Genomic DNA, 6,091 nt, shown 5'->3' with positions numbered 1-6,091 from the left:
CTTAATTAGCTGGAAAAAGCATTTGGAGGGTAATATATGTGGACCAGTTGGTTGGAAGAGTTGGGAGGAGTTCCCTCTTGTAGCTGAAGAGCACCGGGATGGGGGTGGGAGGACGGGGGGGGAGGTCTTCTCAATGGTTAAAGTAAGTGGGGGAGGGGCAGTACACATCCCCCTTCAGGAGTGTCCCCCACTCTCAACCCAGCCTCCCCTTAGCATTTTAATTACAAAAAATTATGACAAAAGAACTGTGCTTCCCTAGAGCTAGGGAGGAAAAAAAATCAAATCAAGTCTTCTCATTTCCAGATGACAGAATAGTCAGGGGTAAAGATAATTACATTGTTGGCAATGGGGGTAGATCTACTCCTTTTAGTGGCCTGGTGCTTGCAGCAGTCTCTGGCTGCACCGCCAACAATCCGTTTGGATTTCTTTTGTTTCTTTACAGAGCTGGAGCGGGGACAGTCTAGGGTTCAGCTAAGGCCAATATTTATGTTTAATCTGTTAGCACTATCAGCTGTTCAATGCTGGCAGTAGTGAAAAGCTCGCGTGTTTGCACTCTGTTTCGCACCTAAAAACAGCAGTAGTGCGCACCATTGCGAGGGCACAGAGTGAAGCCAGTACCATGATATTTGGCCTGGTAGTTTGGGGGCAGGAGAGAAGTCCCACTTATGGTTGCAGGCGACTGGATGGGGAGCCAGTATCGTGTGGCGGCATGCAGATGAGTCTCTGCAATGCAGGCCTGTTTCCTCTTCAATGGCTTTGTCACACTGCGGACCAGCAAAAAATGCTACCCAGTACCAGTGATTGAGAAACACTGCAAATCATACATGTGGGAGGACCCTTTGGGATAACCTATTATATGGCCCTAGTTCTTAAACTTGAGCTAGGAGTAGGTATTACGTAGGAGTTGGAAGGGTTGTACCATTTCAAAGAGACAGTATCTCCACTGAGATTGCTGGAATGGTAGCTCACCTGCTGGTATCAAAGCAGCTTGCATCATAGCTAGATATGGCATTTGAGCTGGCAATCAGAGGAGGAGTTGTTTTCTTGATCTGATTTTCTCTCTATGTTGGTGCAGTAGGCCTACGGCTTGAAATCTGCACTGTGTAGGAAGGGGTGCAATTGCTAGGGCTGGTACACAGTCTGTCCAGTGAGGTTGTCCCAGGGTATTTAAGGGATATTTGGACTTGTTTTGAGAGGTGGTTTTTTTGTTTTTGTTTTGTGAGATCCCTGGTACTTGGCCTGGGTTAGAGGACTTTCAGGGAGTCTTTTTTTCTTGGGAAAGCCAGGAATAAAGGAGATTTTGCCGCTCTCCATTGCGCAGATGGATTGTAGCAACTCCCTGCTCTAAGATAGTTCCAGTGTTTGCCTTCTTGCCAAGACTTGCTTTGTGATTTTTGTGGGGGGGAGAAAGTTTTTTGCTGTCCCTTTGCTGCGCTGAATTGGGGAAAACCAGAAGAGCTGTTATGTTCCCTGCTGCCTGGACCTTTCATCTGAAAGATCCTGTGTGGTCATCCAGAGAAAGAGAACTGGGAGTAGAAATGTTTTGTTATACTTGGAGGCCCCCGTCCGAAGTCTTCACTCTGGGGAGAAGAGGTGCAAGTTGGAGTTTAGCAGAGACTGAAACCCTGTGTTTTGTCTGCTAGTATTTTTTGGGAAGGGGAATTTTCTTTTCCTTTTTGCCCCATTAACTAAGAAATCTGGCTTTTCCGTGCCCTGGAAGGTGACTTCTTTCTCTGGGCTCAACTACTGAGAGACACTTTCACAGTTAAGGGAAAGCTGGAGAACTGTGATTTCGAACTGTTTTGTGCCAAGAAACTGGTGTGTAATGTGCCGTAACTTGCTTTTTAAAAAATTGCTACTGTAAATTATGTTTGGAACCCATAACAGTGTCCAGAGTATTTTGTCACTCACATTCATCTCATTAAAAGTGTCGGAAGACCTGCTCAGGATAGAAATGAAGTCACTCCCAAACCTTGGGCCTTGGAGGAATATTCCTCCCACTCCCCCCCCCCCCCCCCCCCCACCCGGTAAGAACTAAACCTCCCAGGGCAGTGGACCAGAGAGAGAGAGAGAATGGAGTTGGCCCTGGGACCCTGTGTAACTCCCGACCTTCCAGGCAGTTGAGATAGGCATCTGTGAGACACAAGCTTGTCGTGAGAACCAAGCTTCCTTGTATTATGAGTTAAATATTGCCATTGCCATTGCCATTGCCATTGCCATTGCCATTGATGCCCACCTGGCCTTTAATTATAGGCTTTGCAGAGCATACAAGTTTCCCAGATCTTCTACATTCTTGAGTCTGAGAGGGTCAGAAATTCACTGTATTTCAACAGTGTCAGTGTGAATCAGTCAGCTGAGGATTCTGGGACTGGCTAAATGAGCCAAAGTTCTGAACCAGAGTTCTGAATTATATCATTTTCCCTCTGTGGCACCTTCAATGGGAAAGGTGACACATCAACCAGTTCTTTGATGATGAGCCCTAACAAAGGAACTTAAAAGTGTGTCCTAACCACTAACCTTGGTATTTATCAGGTGTAGTGCATAGTTGTGTGTCCCTCTAGATTCCTAATTAATGTGAATGATACTCCCACAAGCATTCACTAGCTCATCAAATAACATCAAAACTGAATCACAATAGAAATTATCTAGTTCTATGGTTAAATTACAAATGTAATACTATCATAAGTTTAGTCTTACACTAGAAAATTCATTGCATAAGGAGGAAATACTATACTTAAACGAATAGTATGAAGAGAGTGATTTGTTCTTACTAGAAAATAGTCTGTATGCTACAAATCATATAATATTGCATCACATACTAATATAACTAGCATAACCAGCCACTGGAACAGGAGGCCACATATGTTTGAGATTCCTTCTTTCTGAATCTTTTTCTGCATGCATTGTCTTTGGTTTGATATTGAATTCTTGATGATCAGAACTACCAGACCGTGGGCCAAGCAATCAGTGACAGCACACAGCCCATGGAAACCTACTCTGCTGTCAACTGCAGAGATGCCAGGGGTGTTTCCAGCCCTGAAATGGTTTGGCTCAGAACAAATATATGTTTATATACTCCTTCACATTCCTTAAGATTGCCTAATGCTGGCCTGTTAGAAATTCCTTCTGTTAAACAGGCACACTTGCATACAGCCAGACAATTGATGCTCACCACCTCCACCGCAATCAGCGGCCTGACCCATTGGATACCTGGAGGCATACATCAATCTACACTACGGACCGCTGCCTTAGAGAACCAATGTGAACCCCGAGGCCTACCCAGTGACAACAAGTTCACTTATCCTTCTAGACGCCCCCTCTCTACCCCCTCTCTACTACTCCACTCCTCTCTGCTCCTCTCCACTCCTCCTCCCCTTTCCCCACCCATTGCACACTCCAACCTCTCTATAATTGTCCAACCACCCCATCCACACTCAACACACCACCTACCATGCACACCCCCCCACCCTACCCTATTACATCCATCAAACACTACCCCCTCCCACCAAGACCCCCTCACACCAAAACACAAAGAAACACACCATAGAAACCTCATCCCCATCATGGCCACACCACTCACCCAAATACTAGGCCTCACCACCCTTCACCATACTCCTAATCAATGCGCAATCATCATCAAAAAAACCCACCTCATCAATGACATTCTACTGGACGACAACCCGACATCCTAGCCATCACAGAAACATGGCTAAAAGATACAGACACAACACTACTGAACCAACTCCCTCTCCAAAATATGACATATTCTCCATACACGGCTTAAGAAACGAGGAGGCGGCCTCCTCCTAGCAGCCAAAAAGAGTTTTCAAACTAACCAGAAAGCCTATTCCTGCCACTCCCTAGACTAGAAATCAGCTTTTTTTCACTCTCACAACCTCCAAATTTGCCTAGTGTATGCCCCACCAGGTCTCCTCGAAACTAACTCCCTCCCCACTGATCGAACACATATCCAAAAACATTAACATACAAGTTCCTGCTATATCCTTGGAGACTTCAATCTCCACGTCGATAACATCCCCACCTCACCCGCCTGTGACTCCCTACTAACTGCATTAGATGCACTTGGTTTCACACAAACCATCACCCATCCCACTCACAAAGCAGGCCACACCCTCGATCTCCTCTTCACCAACTCACAAATCCATACCAACACACCCTCATGCACACCCATCCCCTGGTCCGACCACTATCGCATCGACGCAACATGCTCTGTAATTAAAACACATCTTCCCTCCCAAGGTAAAAAAAGTCATTCACTTTAGACGCAACTGCAAACAAGAAGAAATTAATAGCAGCCATGTCTGACGATATCAATTCGCTTGACTTAACAGATGTTGACTCGGCACTCACATCATGGAACCAACATCACCAACACGATAGCCAACAAGATCTGCCCCATACAGGAACGCACAATTGACATGTCCCAAAGACACAAACAACCCTGGTATACGCCAGAACTAAAAAACATGAAATCAAATCTAAAAAAAGCTAGAAAGAGCATGGCTCAAAGACCCCTCCACCACCCAACTAAATAAATTCAAATCCTACATGCACTCCTACCGAGTTTGCTATCGATATAAACCAAAAAGAGACTTCCACTCACAACGCATACACCACCTACAATTCAACCCTAGAGCCCTATTCCAACTAGTTAACAACTTAACTAAAACCGTGCCACACCATCCAATACCAGACATAGACAAACCAGACAAAAATGTGAAGACTTGCCTTATTCTTCCATAATAAAATCAGCAACATCATGGCCGCGTTTCCCCCTCAAGCAACATACAACGATACAACACAACCCCAATCTACTTCTAATCTCTCATCATTTGACACCACCTCATCCCTAGAAATCGAATCCATCCTAAAAAAAATCAGACCCTCTACACACCCTACAGACACCATTCTACAAAACATCTCCTCTCCATCCCCGGGATCATCGCTAAAACCCATATCAACATCATAAACAAGTCCATTGAACTTGGCACTATTCCAAAAAACCTTAAACATGCCATTGTTTAACCCATACTGAAAAAGCCCTCCCTCGACCCCTCTGATCTCACCAATTTCCGACCTATCTCCAACCTGCCCCTAATCACTAAAGTCCTTGAGAAAGCCATAAACAAACAAGCTATCAGACTACTTGGATGAAAACAACATCCTTTCCCCCTCACAGTTGGCTTTCGCAAACACCATAGCACAGAGACCTTACTCATTTCACTCTCCGACCAAATCTTAAAAGGTCTTGACAAAGGTCTCTCATACATCCTTATTCTCCTAGACATCTCCGCTGCATTCGACACCATTAAACATCAAATCCTACTAGAACGTCCTAAGCAGCATTGGCATCTCAGGCCTGGCCCTACAATGGTTCCACTCATACCTAGCTGATAGACAGTTTAGCATGCAAATGGGTAACTCCACCTCCAAACCACACAACCCTCGCTCAAGGAGTACCCCCAAGGCTCATCTCTATCCTCTACTCTTTTCAATATATATCTCCTCCCCCTCTGCCATCTCCTTGCTAACACTTGACCTTCCGCACTTCATATATGCCGATGATGTGCAGATACTTATTCCTATTAAAGACTCAATACACAAAGCTATGGAAATTTGGAAATCCGCCCTCCTCTGAAATAAGCAGCCTCCTTATCCAACAACTTCCTCGCCCTCAACGCTACTAAAACGGAACTCATCCACATATCACCCCCCTAATATCACCCCCACCATTTTTATGACCCCCACTATCACACACAACAATGTTCCTACTACTAACCTCACCTTTCCCACCCATGTTCGGAGCCTCGGCGTATCCATTGACTGTCACCTCAACTGCAAGAAATTCATCAATAATACCCTCAAAGGACTGCTTCTACAAACTGCACACCCTAAAAGACTTAAACCTCTCCTACATCTCAATGACTTCCACACCATATTACAAGCCCTCATATTAACGAAAATAGATTACTGCAACTCCCTGTTATTAGGCTTGCCTAAAAACACCATACAGCCTTACAACTCCTCCAGAATGCAGCCGCCCGAATACTCACCAACACCCACAAAAATG

The sequence above is a fragment of the Rhinatrema bivittatum genome, chromosome 4, assembly GCF_901001135.1.
Source record: "Rhinatrema bivittatum chromosome 4, aRhiBiv1.1, whole genome shotgun sequence".
In the NCBI taxonomy this organism is placed as follows: Eukaryota; Metazoa; Chordata; class Amphibia; order Gymnophiona; family Rhinatrematidae; genus Rhinatrema; species Rhinatrema bivittatum.
This window is presented reverse-complemented; position numbering follows the sequence as displayed.